Genomic DNA, 26,736 nt, shown 5'->3' with positions numbered 1-26,736 from the left:
ACGGGGAACATTAAGCGGCTATTTGGCAGCAGCTTAAGCATTTTTCGTGGCCGGATAGCACTTGATGCGATGGCCCCGACATAAAAAAACATTGTGTGTCGATGCTTACTTCGACATGCGATGGCCTCTGAGAGGCCATCGTATGTCGATTTGATCATATGTCGGGGCCATCGTAGGTCGGGGGGGTCACTGTATTGTACTATTTGATTTTGACCAGAGCTGGCAATTTTTTATATTACAAAAGCCTAGTATGAAGGAAGTTTGTTGTTCTTATATCTGTATGTAAAATGTGTAGTTTTGCCATGTGTACGTTTATATAAATAGTGGGCTGTACTTGCAAGCCATTGTAATGATTTTATTGTATTCCTATTTGTACCTTTTTTTTAACCCAAATCATAGTTTGTTTTTATTATTGTCCACGATTTTTAACCAAAATCATGAGACTGAAACATTTTTTCTTCATTTCAACAGCATATAACCCCTTGAGACGTTATGTATGTTGATTTGACAAAATTGGTGAATTAAAAAAAATTTGGGTTAAAAAATTTTGAGATTGTAGCGTTTCTGTGTACTGTCATTTGCATAAAATGATGCAAAGAATTGGTCAGGCACCAATTTTGGAGATGGATAGGAAGGCTGTAGGGGAGGAGGAGGCCTCTATTAGGGTACAGTATCTAACATTTCGCTGTGCTCTCAATAGATAATACAGTAAAGTTTACATAGCCAGCTATCTTAACTCTGTTTAATACAGTGGTCCCTCAACATACCATGGTAATTCGTTCCAAACGAGCCATCGTTTTTCGAATCCATCGTATGTTGAGGGATTCGTGCAATGTAAAGTATATGAAGCTGTACTCACCTGTCCCCGCCGTTCGCGATGGTGTCCCCGCCGCTCGCGATGGTGACCCCGGGCCTCCGCTGGACTCTCCTGGTCTTCTCCGATCCTCTGCAGTCTTCCGTAAGGCCTTACTGGGCCTGCGTAGCGACGTCATTACGCCGCTGCGTACGCCATTCCTATTGGATGACGTGGGCAGCAGCGTATTGATGTCATCGGAGAGGGCCGAGAAGACACCGGAAGACCAGCGCTGGACCCGGAGGGAACCTCGGAGCATCGTGGAGGGGTAAGTAATACTTACCGCACCACACGGGGAACATTAAGCGGCTATTTGGCAGCAGCTTAAGCATTTTTCGCTGCCGGATAGCACTTGATGCGATGGCCCCGACATAAAAAAGCATCGTATGTCGATTTGATCATATGTCGGGGCCATCGTGGGTCGGGGGGGGTCACTGTATTGTACTATTTGATTTTGAAAGGAGCTGGCAATTTTTTATATTACAAAAGCCTAGTATGAAGGAACTTTGTTGTTCTTATATCTGTATCTAAAATGTGTAATTTTGCTATGTGTACATTTATACCAATATTGGGCTGTACTTGCCATCTATTGTCATGATTTTATTGTATTCCTATTTTTTTGTATTTTTATGTATTCCTTTTTTATTGTATTCCTTTTTTAACCCAAATCATAGTTTGTTTTTATTATTGTCCATGATTTTTAACCAAAATCATGAGACTGAAACATTTTTTCTTCACTTCAACAACATATAACCCCTTGAGACGATATGTATGTTGATTTGATAAAATTGGTGAATTAAAAAAATTTGGGTTAAAAAATGTTGAGATTGTAGGCTATGGAAGCATTTCTGTGTACTGTTTTTTGCATAAAATGATGCAAAGAATTGGTCAGGCACCAATTTTGGAGATGGATAGGAAGGCTGTAGGGGAGGAGGAGGCCTCTATTAGGGCGCAGTGTCTAACATTTCGCTGTGCTCTCAATAGATAATACAGTAAAGTTTCCATAGCCAGCTATCTTAACTGTTTAATACAGTGGTCCCTCAACATACGATGGTAATTTGTTCCAAACGAGCCATCGTTTGTCGAATCCATCGTATGTTGAGGGATTCGTGCAATGTAAAGTATAAGAAGCTGTACTCACAAGTCCCCGCCGCTCGCGATGGTGTCCCCGCCGCTCGCGATGGTGGCCCCGGGCCTCCGCTGGACTCTCCTGGTCTTCTCCGGTCCTCTGCTGTCTTCCACAAGGCCTTACTGGGCCTGCATAGCGACGTCATTACGCCGCTACGTATGCCATTCCTATTGGATGACGTGGGCAGCAGCGTTTTGACGTCATCGGAGAGGGCCAAGAAGACACCGGAAGACCAGCGCTGGACCCGGAGGGCACCCCGGAGCATCGTGGAGGGGTAAGTAATACTTACCGCACCACACGGGGAACATTAAGCGGCTATTTGGCAGCAGCTTAAGCATTTTTCGTGGCCGGATAGCACTTGATGCGATGGCCACGACATAAAAAAACATTGTATGTCGATGCTGACATCGACATGCGATGGCCTCTGAGAGGCCATCGTTTGTCGATTTGATCATATGTCGGGGCCATCGTAGGTCGGGGGGGGGGGGTCACTGTATTGTACTATTTGATTTTGACCAGAGCTGGCAATTTTTTATATTACAAAAGCCTAGTATGAAGGAAGTTTGTTGTTCTTATATCTGTATGTAAAATGTGTAGTTTTGCCATGTATACGTTTATATAAATAGTGGGCTGTACTTGCAAGCCATTGTAATGATTTTATTGTATTCCTATTTGTACCTTTTTTTAACCCAAATCATAGTTTGTTTTTATTATTGTCCACGATTTTTAACCAAAATCATGAGACTGAAACATTTTTTCTTCATTTCAACAGCATATAACCCCTTGAGACGTTATGTATGTTGATTTGACAAAATTGGTGAATTAAAAAAATATTTGGGTTAAAAAATTTTGAGATTGTAGATTGTAGCGTTTCTGTGTACTGTCATTTGCATAAAATGATGCAAAGAATTGGTCAGGCACCTTTTGGAGATGGATAGGAAGGCTGTAGGGGAGGAGGAGGCCTCTATTAGGGTACAGTATCTAACATTTCGCTGTGCTCTCAATAGATAATATAGTAAAGTTTACATAGCCAGCTATCTTAACTCTGTTTAATACAGTGGTCCCTCAACATACCATGGTAATTCGTTCCAAACGAGCCATCGTTTTTCGAATCCATCGTATGTTGAGGGACTCGTGCAATGTAAAGTATATGAAGCTGTACTCACCTGTCCCCGCCGTTCGCGATGGTGTCCCCGCCGCTCGCGATGGTGACCCCGGGCCTCCGCTGGACTCTCCTGGTTTTCTCCGATCCTCTGCAGTCTTCCGTAAGGCCTTACTGGGCCTGCGTAGCGACGTCATTACGCCGCTGCGTACGCCATTCCTATTGGATGACGTGGGCAGCAGCGTATTGATGTCATCGGAGAGGGCCGAGAAGACACAGGAAGACCAGCGCTGGACCCGGAGGGAACCTCGGAGCATCGTGGAGGGGTAAGTAATACTTACCGCACCACACGGGGAACATTAAGCGGCTATTTGGCAGCAGCTTAAGCATTTTTCGCTGCCGGATAGCACTTGATGCGATGGCCCCGACATAAAAATGCATCGTATGTCGATTTGATCATATGTCGGGGCCATCGTGGGTCGGGGGGGGTCACTGTATTGTACTATTTGATTTTGAAAGGAGCTGGCAATTTTTTATATTACAAAAGCCTAGTATGAAGGAACTTTGTTGTTCTTATATCTGTATCTAAAATGTGTAATTTTGCTATGTGTACATTTATGCCAATATTGGGCTGTACTTGCCATCTATTGTCATGATTTTATTGTATTCTTATTTTTTTGTATTCCTTTTTTATTGTATTCCTTTTTTAACCCAAATCATAGTTTGTTTTTATTATTGTCCATGATTTTTAACCAAAATCATGAGACTGAAACATTTTTTCTTCACTTCAACAACATATAACCCCTTGAGACGTTATGTATGTTGATTTGATAAAATTGGTGAATTAAAAAAATTTGGGTTAAAAAATGTTGAGATTGTAGGCTATGGAAGCATTTCTGTGTACTGTTTTTTGCATAAAATGATGCAAAGAATTGGTCAGGCACCAATTTTGGAGATGGATAGGAAGGCTGTAGGGGAGGAGGAGGCCTCTATTAGGGCGCAGTGTCTAACATTTCGCTGTGCTCTCAATAGATAATACAGTAAAGTTTCCATAGCCAGCTATCTTAACTCTGTTTAATATTATACTATTTGATTTTGACAGGGGGTGCCAATTTTTTTTTATTACAAAAGCCTAGTATGAAGGAACTTTGTTGTTCTTTTATCTGTATCTAAAATGTGTAGTTTTGCTATGTGTACATTTATACAAATATTGGGCTGTACTTGCCAGCTATTGTCATGATTTTATTGTATTCCTATTTGTACCTTTTTTTAACCCAAATCATAGTTTGTTTTTATTATTGTCCATGATTTTTAACCAAAATCATGAGACTGAAACATTTTTTATCCATTTCAACAGCATATAACCCCTTGAGACGTTATGTATGTTGATTTGACAAAATTGGTGAATTAAAAAAAAATTTGGGTTAAAAAATGTTGAGATTTTAGGCTATGGAAGCGTTTCTGTGTACTGTCATTTGCATAAAATGATGCAAAGAATTGGTCAGGCACAAATTTTGGAGATGGATAGGAAGGCTGTAGGGGAGGAGGAGGCCTCTATTAGGGTACAGTATCTAACATTTCGCTGTGCTCTCAATAGATAATACAGTAAAGTTTCCATAGCCAGCTATCTTAACTGTTTAATACAGTGGTCCCTTAACATACGATGGTAATTTGTTCCAAACGAGCCATCGTTTGTCGAATCCATCGTATGTTGAGGGATTCGTGCAATGTAAAGTATAAGAAGCTGTACTCACAAGTCCCCGCCGCTCGCGATGGTGTCCCCGCCGCTCGCGATGGTGGCCCCGGGCCTCCGCTGGACTCTCCTGGTCTTCTCCGGTCCTCTGCTGTCTTCCACAAGGCCTTACTGGGCCTGCATAGCGACGTCATTACGCCGCTACGTATGCCATTCCTATTGGATGACGTGGGCAGCAGCGTTTTGACGTCATCGGAGAGGGCCGAGAAGACACCGGAAGACCAGCGCTGGACCCGGAGGGCACCCCGGAGCATCGTGGAGGTAAGTAATACTTACCGCACCACACGGGGAACATTAAGCGGCCATTTGGCAGCAGCTTAAGCATTTTTCGTGGCCGGATAGCACTTGATGCGATGGCCCCGACATAAAAAAACATTGTATGTCGATGCTGACATCGACATGCGATGGCCTCTGAGAGGCCATCGTTTGTCGATTTGATCATATGTCGGGGCCATCGTAGGTCGGGGGGGGGGGGGGGGTCACTGTATTGTACTATTTGATTTTGACCAGAGCTGGCAATTTTTTATATTACAAAAGCCTAGTATGAAGGAAGTTTGTTGTTCTTATATCTGTATGTAAAATGTGTAGTTTTGCCATGTATACGTTTATATAAATAGTGGGCTGTACTTGCAAGCCATTGTAATGATTTTATTGTATTCCTATTTGTACCTTTTTTTAACCCAAATCATAGTTTGTTTTTATTATTGTCCACGATTTTTAACCAAAATCATGAGACTGAAACATTTTTTCTTCATTTCAACAGCATATAACCCCTTGAGACGTTATGTATGTTGATTTGACAAAATTGGTGAATTAAAAAAAATTTGGGTTAAAAAATTTTGAGATTGTAGATTGTAGCGTTTCTGTGTACTGTCATTTGCATAAAATGATGCAAAGAATTGGTCAGGCACCTTTTGGAGATGGATAGGAAGGCTGTAGGGGAGGAGGAGGCCTCTATTAGGGTACAGTATCTAACATTTCGCTGTGCTCTCAATAGATAATATAGTAAAGTTTACATAGCCAGCTATCTTAACTCTGTTTAATACAGTGGTCCCTCAACATACCATGGTAATTCGTTCCAAACGAGCCATCGTTTTTCGAATCCATCGTATGTTGAGGGACTCGTGCAATGTAAAGTATATGAAGCTGTACTCACCTGTCCCCGCCGTTCGCGATGGTGTCCCCGCCGCTCGCGATGGTGACCCCGGGCCTCCGCTGGACTCTCCTGGTTTTCTCCGATCCTCTGCAGTCTTCCGTAAGGCCTTACTGGGCCTGCGTAGCGACGTCATTACGCCGCTGCGTACGCCATTCCTATTGGATGACGTGGGCAGCAGCGTATTGATGTCATCGGAGAGGGCCGAGAAGACACAGGAAGACCAGCGCTGGACCCGGAGGGAACCTCGGAGCATCGTGGAGGGGTAAGTAATACTTACCGCACCACACGGGGAACATTAAGCGGCTATTTGGCAGCAGCTTAAGCATTTTTCGCTGCCGGATAGCACTTGATGCGATGGCCCCGACATAAAAATGCATCGTATGTCGATTTGATCATATGTCGGGGCCATCGTGGGTCGGGGGGGGGGTCACTGTATTGTACTATTTGATTTTGAAAGGAGCTGGCAATTTTTTATTTTACAAAAGCCTAGTATGAAGGAACTTTGTTGTTCTTATATCTGTATCTAAAATGTGTAATTTTGCTATGTGTACATTTATACCAATATTGGGCTGTACTTGCCATCTATTGTCATGATTTTATTGTATTCTTATTTTTTTGTATTCCTTTTTTATTGTATTCCTTTTTTAACCCAAATCATAGTTTGTTTTTATTATTGTCCATGATTTTTAACCAAAATCATGAGACTGAAACATTTTTTCTTCACTTCAACAACATATAACCCCTTGAGACGTTATGTATGTTGATTTGATAAAATTGGTGAATTAAAAAAATTTGGGTTAAAAAATGTTGAGATTGTAGGCTATGGAAGCATTTCTGTGTACTGTTTTTTGCATAAAATGATGCAAAGAATTGGTCAGGCACCAATTTTGGAGATGGATAGGAAGGCTGTAGGGGAGGAGGAGGCCTCTATTAGGGCGCAGTGTCTAACATTTCGCTGTGCTCTCAATAGATAATACAGTAAAGTTTCCATAGCCAGCTATCTTAACTCTGTTTAATATTATACTATTTGATTTTGACAGGGGGTGCCAATTTTTTTTTATTACAAAAGCCTAGTATGAAGGAACTTTGTTGTTCTTTTATCTGTATCTAAAATGTGTAGTTTTGCTATGTGTACATTTATACAAATATTGGGCTGTACTTGCCAGCTATTGTCATGATTTTATTGTATTCCTATTTGTACCTTTTTTTAACCCAAATCATAGTTTGTTTTTATTATTGTCCATGATTTTTAACCAAAATCATGAGACTGAAACATTTTTTATCCATTTCAACAGCATATAACCCCTTGAGACGTTATGTATGTTGATTTGACAAAATTGGTGAATTAAAAAAAGAATTTGGGTTAAAAAATGTTGAGATTTTAGGCTATGGAAGCGTTTCTGTGTACTGTCATTTGCATAAAATGATGCAAAGAATTGGTCAGGCACAAATTTTGGAGATGGATAGGAAGGCTGTAGGGGAGGAGGAGGCCTCTATTAGGGTACAGTATCTAACATTTCGCTGTGCTCTCAATAGATAATACAGTAAAGTTTCCATAGCCAGCTATCTTAACTGTTTAATACAGTGGTCCCTCAACATACGATGGTAATTTGTTCCAAACGAGCCATCGTTTGTCGAATCCATCGTATGTTGAGGGATTCGTGCAATGTAAAGTATAAGAAGCTGTACTCACAAGTCCCCGCCGCTCGTGATGGTGTCCCCGCCGCTCGCGATGGTGGCCCCGGGCCTCCGCTGGACTCTCCTGGTCTTCTCCGGTCCTCTGCTGTCTTCCACAAGGCCTTACTGGGCCTGCATAGCGACGTCATTACGCCGCTACGTATGCCATTCCTATTGGATGACGTGGGCAGCAGCGTTTTGACGTCATCGGAGAGGGCCGAGAAGACACCGGAAGACCAGCGCTGGACCCGGAGGGCACCCCGGAGCATCGTGGAGGGGTAAGTAATACTTACCGCACCACACGGGGAACATTAAGCGGCTATTTGGCAGCAGCTTAAGCATTTTTCGTGGCCGGATAGCACTTGATGCGATGGCCCCGACATAAAAAAACATTGTATGTAGATGCTGACATCGACATGCGATGGCCTCTGAGAGGCCATCGCATGTCGATTTGATCATATGTCGGGGCCATCGTAGGTCGGGGGGGGGGAGGGTCACTGTATTGTACTATTTGATTTTGACCAGAGCTGGCAATTTTTTATATTACAAAAGCCTAGTATGAAGGAAGTTTGTTGTTCTTATATCTGTATGTAAAATGTGTAGTTTTGCCATGTATACGTTTATATAAATAGTGGGCTGTACTTGCAAGCCATTGTAATGATTTTATTGTATTCCTATTTGTACCTTTTTTTAACCCAAATCATAGTTTGTTTTTATTATTGTCCACGATTTTTAACCAAAATCATGAGACTGAAACATTTTTTCTTCATTTCAACAGCATATAACCCCTTGAGACGTTATGTATGTTGATTTGACAAAATTGGTGAATTAAAAAAAATTTGGGTTAAAAAATTTTGAGATTGTAGCGTTTCTGTGTACTGTCATTTGCATAAAATGATGCAAAGAATTGGTCAGGCACCAATTTTGGAGATGGATAGGAAGGCTGTAGGGGAGGAGGAGGCCTCTATTAGGGTACAGTATCTAACATTTCGCTGTGCTCTCAATAGATAATACAGTAAAGTTTACATAGCCAGCTATCTTAACTCTGTTTAATACAGTGGTCCCTCAACATACCATGGTAATTCGTTCCAAACGAGCCATCGTTTTTCGAATCCATCGTATGTTGAGGGATTCGTGCAATGTAAAGTATATGAAGCTGTACTCACCTGTCCCCGCCGTTCGCGATGGTGTCCCCACCGCTCGCGATGGTGACCCCGGGCCTCCGCTGGACTCTCCTGGTCTTCTCCGATCCTCTGCAGTCTTCCGTAAGGCCTTACTGGGCCTGCGTAGCGACGTCATTACGCCGCTGCGTACGCCATTCCTATTGGATGACGTGGGCAGCAGCGTATTGATGTCATCGGAGAGGGCCGAGAAGACACCGGAAGACCAGCGCTGGACCCGGAGGGAACCTCGGAGCATCGTGGAGGGGTAAGTAATACTTACCGCACCACACGGGGAACATTAAGCGGCTATTTGGCAGCAGCGCATTTTCGCTGCCGGATAGCACTTGATGCGATGGCCCCGACATAAAAAAGCATCGTATGTCGATGCTGACATCGACATGCGATGGCCTCTGAGAGGCCATCGTATGTCGATTTGATCATATGTCGGGGCCATCGTAGGTCGGGGGGGTCACTGTATTGTACTATTTGATTTTGAAAGGAGCTGGCAATTTTTTATATTACAAAAGCCTAGTATGAAGGAACTTTGTTGTTCTTATATCTGTATCTAAAATGTGTAATTTTGCTATGTGTACATTTATACCAATATTGGGCTGTACTTGCCATCTATTGTCATGATTTTATTGTATTCCTATTTTTTTTTATTTTTTTTTATTCCTTTTTTATTGTATTCCTTTTTTAACCCAAATCATAGTTTGTTTTTATTATTGTCCATGATTTTTAACCAAAATCATGAGACTGAAACATTTTTTCTTCACTTCAACAACATATAACCCCTTGAGACGTTATGTATGTTGATTTGATAAAATTGGTGAATTAAAAAAATTTGGGTTAAAAAATGTTGAGATTGTAGGCTATGGAAGCATTTCTGTGTACTGTTTTTTGCATAAAATGATGCAAAGAATTGGTCAGGCACCAATTTTGGAGATGGATAGGAAGGCTGTAGGGGAGGAGGAGGCCTCTATTTGGGCGCAGTGTCTAACATTTTGCTGTGCTCTCAATAGATAATACAGTAAAGTTTCCATAGCCAGCTATCTTAACTCTGTTTAATATTATACTATTTGATTTTGACAGGGGGTGCCAATTTTTTTTTATTACAAAAGCCTAGTATGAAGGAACTTTGTTGTTCTTTTATCTGTATCTAAAATGTGTAGTTTTGCTATGTGTACATTTATACAAATATTGGGCTGTACTTGCCAGCTATTGTCATGATTTTATTGTATTCCTATTTGTACCTTTTTTTAACCCAAATCATAGTTTGTTTTTATTATTGTCCATGATTTTTAACCAAAATCATGAGACTGAAACATTTTTTATCCATTTCAACAGCATATAACCCCTTGAGACTTTATGTATGTTGATTTGACAAAATTGGTGAATTAAAAAAAGAATTTGGGTTAAAAAATGTTGAGATTTTAGGCTATGGAAGCGTTTCTGTGTACTGTCATTTGCATAAAATGATGCAAAGAATTGGTCAGGCACCAATTTTGGAGATGGATAGGAAGGCTGTAGGGGAGGAGGAGGCCTCTATTAGGGTACAGTATCTAACATTTCGCTGTGCTCTCAATAGATAATACAGTAAAGTTTCCATAGCCAGCTATCTTAACTGTTTAATACAGTGGTCCCTCAACATACGATGGTAATTTGTTCCAAACGAGCCATCGTTTGTCGAATCCATCGTATGTTGAGGGATTCGTGCAATGTAAAGTATAAGAAGCTGTACTCACAAGTCCCCGCCGCTCGCGATGGTGTCCCCGCCGCTCGCGATGGTGGCCCCGGGCCTCCGCTGGACTCTCCTGGTCTTCTCCGGTCCTCTGCTGTCTTCCACAAGGCCTTACTGGGCCTGCATAGCGACGTCATTACGCCGCTACGTACGCCATTCCTATTGGATGACGTGGGCAGCAGCGTTTTGACGTCATCGGAGAGGGCCGAGAAGACACCGGAAGACCAGCGCTGGACCCGGAGGGCACCCCGGAGCATCGTGGAGGGGTAAGTAATACTTACCGCACCACACGGGGAACATTAAGCGGCTATTTGGCAGCAGCTTAAGCATTTTTCGTGGCCGGATAGCACTTGATGCGATGGCCCCGACATAAAAAAACATTGTATGTAGATGCTGACATCGACATGCGATGGCCTCTGAGAGGCCATCGCATGTCGATTTGATCATATGTCGGGGCCATCGTAGGTCGGGGGGGGGGGGGGGGTCACTGTATTGTACTATTTGATTTTGACCAGAGCTGGCAATTTTTTATATTACAAAAGCCTAGTATGAAGGAAGTTTGTTGTTCTTATATCTGTATGTAAAATGTGTAGTTTTGCCATGTGTACGTTTATATAAATAGTGGGCTGTACTTGCAAGCCATTGTAATGATTTTATTGTATTCCTATTTGTACCTTTTTTTAACCCAAATCATAGTTTGTTTTTATTATTGTCCACAATTTTTAACCAAAATCATGAGACTGAAACATTTTTTCTTCATTTCAACAGCATATAACCCCTTGAGACGTTATGTATGTTGATTTGACAAAATTGGTGAATTAAAAAAAATTTGGGTTAAAAAATTTTGAGATTGTAGATTGTAGCGTTTCTGTGTACTGTCATTTGCATAAAATGATGCAAAGAATTGGTCAGGCACCTTTTGGAGATGAATAGGAAGGCTGTAGGGGAGGAGGAGGCCTCTATTAGGGTACAGTATCTAACATTTCGCTGTGCTCTCAATAGATAATATAGTAAAGTTTACATAGCCAGCTATCTTAACTCTGTTTAATACAGTGGTCCCTCAACATACCATGGTAATTCGTTCCAAACGAGCCATCGTTTTTCGAATCCATCGTATGTTGAGGGATTCGTGCAATGTAAAGTATATGAAGCTGTACTCACCTGTCCCCGCCGTTCGCGATGGTGTCCCCGCCGCTCGCGATGGTGACCCCGGGCATACGCTGGACTCTCCTGGTCTTCTCCGATCCTCTGCAGTCTTCCGTAAGGCCTTACTGGGCCTGCGTAGCGACGTCATTACGCCGCTGCGTACGCCATTCCTATTGGATGACGTGGGCAGCAGCGTATTGATGTCATCGGAGAGGGCCGAGAAGACACCGGAAGACCAGCGCTGGACCCGGAGGGAACCTCGGAGCATCGTGGAGGGGTAAGTAATACTTACCGCACCACACGGGGAACATTAAGCGGCTATTTGGCAGCAGCTTACGCATTTTTCGTGGCCGGATAGCACTTGATGCGATGGCCCCGACATAAAAAAACATTGTATGTCGATGCTGACATCGATATGCGATGGCCTCTCAGAGGCCATCGTATGTCGATTTGATCATATGTCGGGGCCATCGTAGGTCGGGGGGGTCACTGTATTGTACTATTTGATTTTGACCAGAGCTGGCAATTTTTTATATTACAAAAGCCTAGTATGAAGGAAGTTTGTTGTTGTTATATCTGTATGTAAAATGTGTAGTTTTGCCATGTGTACGTTTATATAAATAGTGGGCTGTACTTGCAAGCCATTGTAATGATTTTATTGTATTCCTATTTGTACCTTTTTTTAACCCAAATCATAGTTTGTTTTTATTATTGTCCACGATTTTTAACCAAAATCATGAGACTGAAACATTTTTTCTTCATTTCAACAGCATATAACCCCTTGAGACGTTATGTATGTTGATTTGACAAAATTGGTGAATTAAAAAAATATTTCGGTTAAAAAATTTTGAGATTGTAGATTGTAACGTTTCTGTGTACTGTCATTTGCATAAAATGATGCAAAGAATTGTTCAGGCACCAATTTTGGAGATGGATAGGAAGGCTGTAGGGGAGGAGGCCTCTATTAGGGTACAGTATCTAACATTTCGCTGTGCTCTCAATAGATAATACAGTAAAGTTTACATAGCCAGCTATCTTAACTCTGTTTAATACAGTGGTCCCTCAACATACCATGGTAATTCGTTCCAAACGAGCCATCGTTTTTCAAATCCATCGTATGTTGAGGGATTCGTGCAATGTAAAGTATATGAAGCTGTACTCACCTGTCCCCGCCGTTCGCGATGGTGTCCCCGCCGCTCGCGATGGTGACCCCGGGCCTCCGCTGGACTCTCCTGGTCTTCTCCGATCCTCTGCAGTCTTCCGTAAGGCCTTACTGGGCCTGCATAGCGACGTCATTACGCCGCTGCGTACGCCATTCCTATTGGATGACGTGGGCAGCAGCGTATTGATGTCATCGGAGAGGGCCGAGAAGACACCGGAAGACCAGCGCTGGACCCGGAGGGAACCTCGGAGCATCGTGGAGGGGTAAGTAATACTTACCGCACCACACGGGGAACATTAAGCGGCTATTTGGCAGCAGCTTAAGCATTTTTCGCTGCCGGATAGCACTTGATGCGATGGCCCCGACATAAAAAAGCATCGTATGTCGATGCTGACATCGACATGCGATGGCCTCTGAGAGGCCATCGTATGTCGATTTGATCATATGTCGGGGCCATCGTAGGTCGGGGGGGTCACTGTATTGTACTATTTGATTTTGAAAGGAGCTGGCAATTTTTATATTACAAAAGCCTAGTATGAAGGAACTTTGTTGTTCTTATATCTGTATCTAAAATGTGTATTTTGCTATGTGTTCATTTATACCAATATTGGGCTGTACTTGCCATCTATTGTCATGATTTTATTGTATTCCTATTTTTTTGTATTTTTTTGTATTCCTTTTTTATTGTATTCCTTTTTTAACCCAAATCATAGTTTGTTTTTATTATTGTCCATGATTTTTAACCAAAATCATGAGACTGAAACATTTTTTCTTCACTTCAACAACATATAACCCCTTGAGACCTTATGTATGTTGATTTGATAAAATTGGTGAATTAAAAAAATTTGGGTTAAAAAATGTCGAGATTGTAGGCTATGGAAGCATTTCTGTGTACTGTTTTTTGCATAAAATGATGCAAAGAATTGGTCAGGCACCAATTTTGGAGATGGATAGGAAGGCTGTAGGGGAGGAGGAGGCCTCTATTAGGGTACAGTATCTAACATTTCGCTGTGCTCTCAATAGATAATACAGTAAAGTTTCCATAGCCAGCTATCTTAACTCTGTTTAATATTATGCTATTTGATTTTGACAGGAGGTGCCAATTTTTTTTTATTACAAAAGCCTAGTATGAAGGAACTTTGTTGTTCTTATATCTGTATCTAAAATGTGTAGTTTTGCTATGTGTACATTTATACAAATATTGGGCTGTACTTGCCAGCTATTGTCATAATTTTATTGTATTCCTATTTGTACCTTTTTTTAACCCAAATCATAGTTTGTTTTTATTATTGTCCATGATTTTTAACCAAAATCATGAGACTGAAACATTTTTTATCCATTTCAACAGCAAAAACCCCTTGAGACGTTATGTATGTTGATTTGACAAAATTGGTGAATTAAAAAAAAATTTGGGTTCAAAAATGTTGAGATTTTAGGCTATGGAAGCGTTTCTGTGTACTGTCATTTGCATAAAATGATGCAAAGAATTGGTCAGGCACCAATTTTGGAGATGGATAGGAAGGCTGTAGGGGAGGAGGAGGCCTCTATTAGGGTACAGTATCTAACATTTCGCTGTGCTCTCAATAGATAATACAGTAAAGTTTCCATAGCCAGCTATCTTAACTGTTTAATACAGTGGTCCCTCAACATACGATGGTAATTTGTTCCAAACGAGCCATCGTTTGTCGAATCCATCGTATGTTGAGGGATTCGTGCAATGTAAAGTATAAGAAGCTGTACTCACAAGTCCCCGCGATGGTGTCCCCGCCGCTCGCTATGGTGGCCCCGGGCCTCCGCTGGACTCTCCTGGTCTTCGCCGGTCCTCTGATGTCTTCCACAAGGCCTTACTGGGCCTGCATAGCGACGTCATTACGCCGCTACGTACGCCATTCCTATTGGATGACGTGGGCAGCAGCGTATTGACGTCATCGGAGAGGGTAGAGAAGACACCGGAAGACCAGCGCTGGACCCGGAGGGCACCCCGGAGCATCGTGGAGGGGTAAGTAATACTTACCGCACCACACGGGGAACATTAAGAGGCTATTTGGCAGCAGCTTAAGCATTTTTCGTGGCCGGATAGCACTTGATGCGATGGCCCCGACATAAAAAAACATTGTATGTCGATGCTGACATCGACATGCGATGGCCTCTGAGAGGCCATCGTTTGTCGATTTGATCATATGTCGGGGCCATCGTAGGTCGGGGGGGTCACTGTATTGTACTATTTGATTTTGACCAGAGCTGGCAATTTTTTATATTACAAAAGCCTAGTATGAAGGAAGTTTGTTGTTCTTATATCTGTATGTAAAATGTGTAGTTTTGCCATGTGTACGTTTATATAAATAGTGGGCTGTACTTGCAAGCCATTGTAATGATTTTATTGTATTCCTATTTGTACCTTTTTTTTAACCCAAATCATAGTTTGTTTTTATTATTGTCCACGATTTTTAACCAAAATCATGAGACTGAAACATTTTTTCTTCATTTCAACAGCATATAACCCCTTGAGACGTTATGTATGTTGATTTGACAAAATTGGTGAATTAAAAAAAATTTGGGTTAAAAAATTTTGAGATTGTAGATTGTAGCGTTTCTGTGTACTGTCATTTGCATAAAATGATGCAAAGAATTGGTCAGGCACCAATTTTGGAGATGGATAGGAAGGCTGTAGGGGAGGAGGAGGCCTCTATTAGGGTACAGTATCTAACATTTCGCTGTGCTCTCAATAGATAATACAGTAAAGTTTACATAGCCAGCTATCTTAACTCTGTTTAATACAGTGGTCCCTCAACATACGATGGTAATTCGTTCCAAACGAGCCATCGTTTTTCGAATCCATCGTATGTTGAGGGATTCGTGCAATGTAAAGTATATGAAGCTGTACTCACCTGTCCCCGCCGTTCGCGATGGTGTCCCCGCCGCTCGCGATGGTGACCCCGGGCCTCCGCTGGACTCTCCTGGTCTTCTCCGATCCTCTGCAGTCTTCCGTAAGGCCTTACTGGGCCTGCGTAGCGACGTCATTACGCCGCTGCGTACGCCATTCCTATTGGATGACGTGGGCAGCAGCGTATTGATGTCATCGGAGAGGGCCGAGAAGACACCGGAAGACCAACGCTGGACCCGGAGGGAACCTCGGAGCATCGTGGAGGGGTAAGTAATACTTACCGCACCACACGGGGAACATTAAGCGGCTATTTGGCAGCAGCTTAAGCATTTTTCGCTGCCGGATAGCACTTGATGCGATGGCCCCGACATAAAAAAGCATCGTATGTCGATGCTGACATCGACATGCGATGGCCTCTGAGAGGCCATCGTATGTCGATTTGATCATATGTCGGGGCCATCGTAGGTCGGGGGGGTCACTGTATTGTACTATTTGATTTTGAAAGGAGCTGGCAATTTTTTATATTACAAAAGCCTAGTATGAAGGAACTTTGTTGTTCTTATATCTGTATCTAAAATGTGTAATTTTGCTATGTGTACATTTATACCAATATTGGGCTGTACTTGCCATCTATTGTCATGATTTTATTGTATTCCTATTTTTTTGTATTTTTTTGTATTCCTTTTTTATTGTATTCCTTTTTTAACCCAAATCATAGTTTGTTTTTATTATTGTCCATGATTTTTAACCAAAATCATAAGACTGAAACATTTTTTCTTCACTTCAACAACATATAACCCCTTGAGACGTTATGTATGTTGATTTGATAAAATTGGTGAATTAAAAAAATTTGGGTTAAAAAATGTCGAGATTGTAGGCTATGGAAGCATTTCTGTGTACTGTTTTTTGCATAAAATGATGCAAAGAATTGGTCAGGCACCAATTTTGGAGATGGTTAGGAAGGCTGTAGGGGAGGAGGAGGCCTCTATTAGGGCGCAGTGTCTAACATTTCGCTGTGCTCTCAATAGATAATACAGTAAAGTTTCCATAGCCAGCTATCTTAACTCTGTTTAATATTATACTATTTGATTTTGACAGGGGGTGCCAATTTTTTTTTATTACAAAAGCCTAGTATGAAGGAACTTTGTTGTTCTTATATCTGTATCTAAAATGTGTAGTTTTGCTATGTGTACATTTATACAAATATTGGGCTGTACTTGCCAGCTATTGTCATGATTTTATTGTATTCCTATTTGTACCTTTTTTTTAACCCAAATCATAGTTTGTTTTTATTATTGTCCACGATTTTTAACCAAAATCATGAGACTGAAACATTTTTTATCCATTTTAACAGCATATAACCCCTTGAGACGTTATGTATGTTGATTTGACAAAATTGGTGAATTAAAAAAAAATTTGGGTTAAAAAATGTTGAGATTTTAGGCTATGGAAGCGTTTCTGTGTACTGTCATTTGCATAAAATGATGCAAAGAATTGGTCAGGCACCAATTTTGGAGATGGATAGGAAGGCTATAGGGGAGGAGGAGGCCTCTATTAGGGTACAGTATCTAACATTTCGCTGTGCTCTCAATAGATAATACAGTAAAGTTTCCATAGCCAGCTATCTTAACTGTTTAATACAGTGGTCCCTCAACATACGATGGTAATTTGTTCCAAACGAGCCATCGTTTGTCGAATCCATCGTATGTTGAGGGATTCGTGCAATGTAAAGTATAAGAAGCTGTACTCACAAGTCCCCGCGATGGTGTCCCCGCCGCTCGCTATGGTGGCCCCGGGCCTCCGCTGGACTCTCCTGGTCTTCTCCGGTCCTCTGCTGTCTTCCACAAGGCCTTACTGGGCCTGCATAGCGACGTCATTACGCCGCTACGTACGCCATTCCTATTGGATGACGTGGGCAGCAGCGTAATGACGTCATCAGAGAGGGTAGAGAAGACACCGGAAGACCAGCGCTGGACCCGGAGGGCACCCCGGAGCATCGTGGAGGGGTAAGTAATACTTACCGCACCACACGGGGAACATTAAGAGGCTATTTGGCAGCAGCTTAAGCATTTTTCGTGGCCGGATAGCACTTGATGCGATGGCCCCGACATAAAAAAACATTGTATGTCGATGCTGACATCGACATGCGATGGCCTCTGAGAGGCCATCGTTTGTCGATTTGATCATATGTCGGGGCCATCGTAGGTCGGGGGGGTCACTGTATTGTACTATTTGATTTTGACCAGAGCTGGCAATTTTTTATATTACAAAAGCCTAGTATGAAGGAAGTTTGTTGTTCTTATATCTGTATGTAAAATGTGTAGTTTTGCCATGTGTACGTTTATATAAATAGTGGGCTGTACTTGCAAGCCATTGTAATGATTTTATTGTATTCCTATTTGTACCTTTTTTTTAACCCAAATCATAGTTTGTTTTTATTATTGTCCACGATTTTTAACCAAAATCATGAGACTGAAACATTTTTTCTTCATTTCAACAGCATATAACCCCTTGAGACGTTATGTATGTTGATTTGACAAAATTGGTGAATAAAAAAAAATGTGGGTTAAAAAATTTTGAGATTGTAGATTGTAGCGTTTCTGTGTACTGTCATTTGCATAAAATGATGCAAAGAATTGGTCAGGCACCAATTTTGGAGATGGATAGGAAGGCTGTAGGGGAGGAGGAGGCCTCTATTAGGGTACAGTATCTAACATTTCGCTGTGCTCTCAATAGATAATACAGTAAAGTTTACATAGCCAGCTATCTTAACTCTGTTTAATACAGTGGTCCCTCAACATACCATGGTAATTCGTTCCAAACGAGCCATCGTTTTTCGAATCCATCGTATGTTGAGGGATTCGTGCAATGTAAAGTATATGAAGCTGTACTCACCTGTCCCCGCCGTTCGCGATGGTGTCCCCGCCGCTCGCGATGGTGACCCCGGGCCTCCGCTGGACTCTCCTGGTCTTCTCCGATCCTCTGCAGTCTTCCGTAAGGCCTTACTGGGCCTGCGTAGCGACGTCATTACGCCGCTGCGTACGCCATTCCTATTGGATGACGTGGGCAGCAGCGTATTGATGTCATCGGAGAGGGCCGAGAAGACACCGGAAGACCAGCACTGGACCCGGAGAGAACCTCGGAGCATCGTGGAGGGGTAAGGAATACTTACCGCACCACACGGGGAACATTAAGCGGCTATTTGGCAGCAGCTTAAGCATTTTTCGCTGCCGGATAGCACTTGATGCGATGGCCCCGACATAAAAAAGCATCGTATGTCGATGCTGACATCGACATGCGATGGCCTCTGAGAGGCCATCGTATGTCGATTTGATCATATGTCGGGGCCATCGTAGGTCGGGGGGGTCACTGTATTGTACTATTTGATTTTGAAAGGAGCTGGCAATTTTTTATATTACAAAAGCCTAGTATGAAGGAACTTTGTTGTTCTTATATCTGTATCTAAAATGTGTAATTTTGCTATGTGTACATTTATACCAATATTGGGCTGTACTTGCCATCTATTGTCATGATTTTATTGTATTCCTATTTTTTTTTATTTTTTTTTATTCCTTTTTTATTGTATTCCTTTTTTAACCCAAATCATAGTTTGTTTTTATTATTGTCCATGATTTTTAACCAAAATCATGAGACTGAAACATTTTTTCTTCACTTCAACAACATATAACCCCTTGAGACGTTATGTATGTTGATTTGATAAAATTGGTGAATTAAAAAAATTTGGGTTAAAAAATGTCGAGATTGTAGGCTATGGAAGCATTTCTGTGTACTGTTTTTTGCATAAAATGATGCAAAGAATTGGTCAGGCACCAATTTTGGAGATGGTTAGGAAGGCTGTAGGGGAGGAGGAGGCCTCTATTAGGGCGCAGTGTCTAACATTTCGCTGTGCTCTCAATAGATAATACAGTAAAGTTTCCATAGCCAGCTATCTTAACTCTGTTTAATATTATACTATTTGATTTTGACAGGGGGTGACAATTTTTTTTTATTACAAAAGCCTAGTATGAAGGAACTTTGTTGTTCTTATATCTGTATCTAAAATGTGTAGTTTTGCTATGTGTACATTTATACAAATATTGGGCTGTACTTGCCAGCTATTGTCATGATTTTATTGTATTCCTATTTGTACCTTTTTTTAACCCAAATCATAGTTTGTTTTTATTATTGTCCACGATTTTTAACCAAAATCATGAGACTGAAACATTTTTTATCCATTTCAACAGCATATAACCCCTTGAGACGTTATGTATGTTGATTTGACAAAATTGGTGAATTAAAAAAAAATTTGGGTTAAAAAATGTTGAGATTTTAGGCTATGGAAGCGTTTCTGTGTACTGTCATTTGCATAAAATGATGCAAAGAATTGGTCAGGCACCAATTTTGGAGATGGATAGGAAGGCTGTAGGGGAGGAGGAGGCCTCTATTAGGGTACAGTATCTAACATTTCGCTGTGCTCTCAATAGATAATACAGTAAAGTTTCCATAGCCAGCTATCTTAACTGTTTAATACAGTGGTCCCTCAACATACGATGGTAATTTGTTCCAAACGAGCCATCGTTTGTCGAATCCATCGTATGTTGAGGGATTCGTGCAATGTAAAGTATAAGAAGCTGTACTCACCTGTCCCCGCCGCTCGCGATGGTGTCCCCGCCGCTCGCGATTGTTGCCCCGGGCCTCCGCTGGACTCTCCTGGTCTTCTCCGGTCCTCTGCTGTCTTCCACAAGGCCTTACTGGGCCTGCATAGCGACGTCATTTCGCCGCTACGTACGCCATTCCTATTGGATGACGTGGGCAGCAGCGTATTGACGTCATCGGAGAGGGCCGAGAAGACACCGGAAGACCAGCGCTGGACCCGGAGGGCACCCCGGAACATCGTGGAGGGGTAAGTAATACTTACCGCACCACACGGGGAACATTAAGCGGCTATTTGGCAGCAGCTCAAGCATTTTTCGTGGCCGGATAGCAATTGATGCGATGGCCCCGACATAAAAAAACATTGTGTGTCGATGCTTACATCGACATGCGATGGCCTCTGAGAGGCCATCGTATGTCGATTTGATCATATGTCGGGGCCATCGTAGGTCGGGGGGGGGTTGGGGGGTCACTGTATTGTACTATTTGATTTTAACCAGAGCTGGCAATTTTTTATATTACAAAAGCCTAGTATGAAGGAAGTTTGTTGTTCTTATATCTGTATGTAAAATGTGTAGTTTTGCCATGTGTACGTTTATATAAATAGTGGGCTATACTTGCAAGCCATTGTAATGATTTTATTGTATTCCTATTTGTACCTTTTTTTTAACCCAAATCATAGTTTGTTTTTATTATTGTCCACGATTTTTAACCAAAATCATGAGACTGAAACATTTTTTCTTCATTTCAACAGCATATAACCCCTTGAGACGTTATGTATGTTGATTTGACAAAATTGGTGAATTAAAAAAAATTTGGGTTAAAAAATTTTGAGATTGTAGCGTTTCTGTGTACTGTCATTTGCATAAAATGATGCAAAGAATTGGTCAGGCACCAATTTTGGAGATGGATAGGAAGGCTGTAGGGGAGGAGGAGGCCTCTATTAGGGTACAGTATCTAACATTTCGCTGTGCTCTCAATAGATAATACAGTAAAGTTTACATAGCCAGCTATCTTAACTCTGTTTAATACAGTGGTCCCTCAACATACCATGGTAATTCGTTCCAAACGAGCCATCGTTTTTCGAATCCATCGTATGTTGAGGGATTCGTGCAATGTAAAGTATATGAAGTTGTACTCACCTGTCCCCGCCGTTCGCGATGGTGTCCCCTCCGCTCGCGATGGTGACCCCGGGCCTCCGCTGGACTCTCCTGGTCTTCTCCGATCCTCTGCAGTCTTCCGTAAGGCCTTACTGGGCCTGCGAAGCGACGTCATTACGCCGCTGCGTACGCCATTCCTATTGCATGACGTGGGCAGCAGCGTATTGATGTCATCGGAGAAGGCCGAGAAGACACCGGAAGACCAGCGCTGGACCCGGAGGGAACCTCGGAGCATCGTGGAGGGGTAAGTAATACTTACCGCACCACACGGGGAACATTAAGCGGCTATTTGGCAGCAGCTTAAGCATTTTTCGCTGCCGGATAGCACTTGATGCGATGGCCCCGACATAAAAAAGCATCGTATGTCGATGCTGACATCGACATGCGATGGCCTCTGAGAGGCCATCGTATGTCGATTTGATCATATGTCGGGGCCATCGTGGGTCGGGGGGGGGTCACTGTATTGTACTATTTGATTTTGAAAGGAGCTGGCAATTTTTTATATTACAAAAGCCTAGTATGAAGGAACTTTGTTGTTCTTATATCTGTATCTAAAATGTGTAATTTTGCTATGTGTACATTTATACCAATATTGGGCTGTACTTGCCATCTATTGTCATGATTTTATTGTATTCCTATTTTTTTGTATTTTTTTGTATTCCTTTTTTATTGTATTCCTTTTTTAACCCAAATCATAGTTTGTTTTTATTATTGTCCATGATTTTTAACCAAAATCATGAGACTGAAACATTTTTTCTTCACTTCAACAACATATAACCCCTTGAGACGTTATGTATGTTGATTTGATAAAATTGGTGAATTAAAAAAATTTGGGTTAAAAAATGTTGAGATTGTAGGCTATGGAAGCATTTCTGTGTACTGTTTTTTGCATAAAATGATGCAAAGAATTGGTCAGGCACCAATTTTGGAGATGGATAGGAAGGCTGTAGGGAGGAGGAGGCCTCTATTAGGGCGCAGTGTCTAACATTTCGCTGTGCTCTCAATAGATAATACAGTAAAGTTTCCATAGCCAGCTATCTTAACTCTGTTTAATATTATACTATTTGATTTTGACAGGGGGTGCCAATTTTTTTTTATTACAAAAGCCTAGTATGAAGGAACTTTGTTGTTCTTTTATCTGTATCTAAAATGTGTAGTTTTGCTATGTGTACATTTATACAAATATTGGGCTGTACTTGCCAGCTATTGTCATGATTTTATTGTATTCCTATTTGTACCTTTTTTTTAACCCAAATCATAGTTTGTTTTTATTATTGTCCATGATTTTTAACCAAAATCATGAGACTGAAACATTTTTTATCCATTTCAACAGCATATAACCCCTTGAGACGTTATGTATGTTGATTTGACAAAATTGGTGAATTAAAAAAAAATTTGGGTTAAAAAATGTTGAGATTTTAGGCTATGGAAGCGTTTCTGTGTACTGTCATTTGCATAAAATGATGCAAAGAATTGGTCAGGCACCAATTTTGGAGATGGATAGGAAGGCTGTAGGGGAGGAGGAGGCCTCTATTAGGGTACAGCATCTAACATTTCGCTGTGCTCTCAATAGATAATACAGTAAAGTTTCCATAGCCAGCTATCTTAACTGTTTAATACAGTGGTCCCTCAACATACGATGGTAATTTGTTCCAAACGAGCCATCGTTTGTCGAATCCATCGTATGTTGAGGGATTCGTGCAATGTAAAGTATAAGAAGCTGTACTCACAAGTCCCCGCCGCTCGCGATGGTGTCCCCGCCGCTCGCGATGGTGGCCCCGGGCCTCCGCTGGACTCTCCTGGTCTTCTCCGGTCCTCTGCTGTCTTCCACAAGGCCTTACTGGGCCTGCATAGCGACGTCATTACGCCGCTACGTACGCCATTCCAATTGGATGACGTGGGCAACAGCGTTTTGACGTCATCGGAGAGGGCCGAGAAGACACCGGAAGACCAGCGCTGGACCCGGAGGGCACCCCGGAGCATCGTGGAGGGGTAAGTAATACTTACCGCACCACACGGGGAACATTAAGCGGCTATTTGGCAGCAGCTTAAGCATTTTTCGTGGCCGGATAGCACTTGATGCGATGGCCCCGACATAAAAAAACATTGTATGTAGATGCTGACATCGACATGCGATGGCCTCTGAGAGGCCATCGCATGTCGATTTGATCATATGTCGGGGCCATCGTAGGTCGTGGGGGGGGGGGGGGTCACTGTATTGTACTATTTGATTTTGACCAGAGCTGGCAATTTTTTATATTACAAAAGCCTAGTATGAAGGAAGTTTGTTGTTCTTATATCTGTATGTAAAATGTGTAGTTTTGCCATGTATACGTTTATATAAATAGTGGGCTGTACTTGCAAGCCATTGTAATGATTTTATTGTATTCCTATTTGTACCTTTTTTTTAACCCAAATCATAGTTTGTTTTTATTATTGTCCACGATTTTTAACCAAAATCATGAGACTGAAACATTTTTTCTTCATTTCAACAGCATATAACCCCTTGAGACGTTATGTATGTTGATTTGACAAAATTGGTGAATTAAAAAAAATTTGGGTTAAAAAATTTTGAGATTGTAGCGTTTCTGTGTACTGTCATTTGCATAAAATGATGCAAAGAATTGGTCAGGCACCAATTTTGGAGATGGATAGGAAGGCTGTAGGGGAGGAGGAGGCCTCTATTAGGGTACAGTATCTAACATTTCGCTGTGCTCTCAATAGATAATACAGTAAAGTTTACATAGCCAGCTATCTTAACTCTGTTTAATACAGTGGTCCCTCAACATACGATGGTAATTCGTTCCAAACGAGCCATCGTTTTTCGAATCCATCGTATGTTGAGGGATTCGTGCAATGTAAAGTATATGAAGCTGTACTCACCTGTCCCCGCCGTTCGCGATGGTGTCCCCGCCGCTCGCGATGGTGTCCCCGGGCCTCCGCTGGACTCTCCTGGTCTTCTCCGATCCTCTGCAGTCTTCCGTAAGGCCTTACTGGGCCTGCGTAGCGACGTCATTACGCCGCTGCGTACGCCATTCCTATTGGATGACGTGGGCAGCAGCGTATTGATGTCATCGGAGAGGGCCGAGAAGACACCGGAAGACCAGCGCTGGACCCGGAGGGAACCTCGGAGCATCGTGGAGGGGTAAGTAATACTTACCGCACCACACGGGGAACATTAAGCGGCTATTTGGCAGCAGCTTAAGCATTTTTCGCTGCCAGATAGCACTTGATGCGATGGCCCCGACATAAAAAAGCATCGTATGTCGATGCTGACATCGACATGCGATGGCCTCTGAGAGGCCATCGTATGTCGATTTGATCATATGTCGGGGCCATCGTAGGTCGGGGGGGTCACTGTATTGTACTATTTGATTTTGAAAGGAGCTGGCAATTTTTTATATTACAAAAGCCTAGTATGAAGGAACTTTGTTGTTCTTATATCTGTATCTAAAATTTGTAATTTTGCTATGTGTACATTTATACCAATATTGGGCTGTACTTGCCATCTATTGTCATGATTTTATTGTATTCCTATTTTTTTTTATTTTTTTGTATTCCTTTTTTATTGTATTCCTTTTTTAACCCAAATCATAGTTTGTTTTTATTATTGTCCATGATTTTTAACCAAAATCATGAGACTGAAACATTTTTTCTTCACTTCAACAACATATAACCCCTTGAGACGTTATGTATGTTGATTTGATAAAATTGGTGAATTAAAAAAATTTGGGTTAAAAAATGTTGAGATTGTAGGCTATGGAAGCATTTCTGTGTACTGTTTTTTGCATAAAATGATGCAAAGAATTGGTCAGGCACCAATTTTGGAGATGGATAGGAAGGCTGTAGGGGAGGAGGAGGCCTCTATTAGGGCGCAGTGTCTAACTTTTCGCTGTGCTCTCAATAGATAATACAGTAAAGTTTCCATAGCCAGCTATCTTAACTCTGTTTAATATTATACGATTTGATTTTGACAGGGGGTGCCAATTTTTTTTTATTACAAAAGCCTAGTATGAAGGAACTTTGTTGTTCTTATATCTGTATCTAAAATGTGTAGTTTTGCTATGTGTAGATTTATACAAATATTGGGCTGTACTTGCCAGCTATTGTCATGATTTTATTGTATTCCTATTTGTACCTTTTTTAACCCAAATCATAGTTTGTTTTTATTATTGTCCATGATTTTTAACCAAAATCATGAGACTGAAACATTTTTTATCCATTTCAACAGCATATAACCCCTTGAGACGTTATGTATGTTGATTTGACAAAATTGGTGAATTAAAAAAAAATTTGGGTTAAAAAATGTTGAGATTTTAGGCTATGGAAGCGTTTCTGTGTACTGTCATTTGCATAAAATGATGCAAAGAATTGGTCAGGCACCAATTTTGGAGATGGATAGGAAGGCTGTAGGGGAGGAGGAGGCCTCTATTAGGGTACAGTATCTAACATTTCGCTGTGCTCTCAATAGATAAAACAGTAAAGTTTCCATAGCCAGCTATCTTAACTGTTTAATACAGTGGTCCCTCAACATACGATGGTAATTTGTTCCAAACGAGCCATCGTTTGTCGAATCCATCGTATGTTGAGGGATTCGTGCAATGTAAAGTATAAGAAGCTGTACTCACAAGTCCCCGCCGCTCGCGATGGTGTCCCCGCCGCTCGCGATGGTGGCCCCGGGCCTCCGCTGGACTCTCCTGGTCTTCTCCGGTCCTCTGCTGTCTTCCACAAGGCCTTACTGGGCCTGCATAGCGACGTCATTACGCCGCTACGTACGCCATTCCTATTGGATGACGTGGGCAGCAGCGTATTGACGTCATCGGAGAGGGCCGAGAAGACACCGGAAGACCAGCGCTGGACCCGGAGGGCACCCCGGAGCATCGTGGAGGGGTAAGTAATACTTACCGCACCACACGGGGAACATCAAGCGGCTAGTTGGCAGCAGCTTAAGCATTTTTCGTGGCCGGATAGCACTTGATGCGATGGCCCCGACATAAAAAAACATTGTATGTCGATGCTGACATCGATATGCGATGGCCTCTCAGAGGCCATCGTATGTCAATTTGATCATATGTCGGGGCCATCGTAGGTCGGGGGGGTCACTGTATTGTACTATTTGATTTTGACCAGAGCTGGCAATTTTTTATATTACAAAAG

The sequence above is a fragment of the Hyla sarda genome, chromosome 8, assembly GCF_029499605.1.
Source record: "Hyla sarda isolate aHylSar1 chromosome 8, aHylSar1.hap1, whole genome shotgun sequence".
NCBI lineage: Eukaryota > Metazoa > Chordata > Amphibia > Anura > Hylidae > Hyla > Hyla sarda.
The sequence above is the reverse complement of the archived record's forward strand: the minus strand, read 5'-3'. Positions refer to the sequence as shown.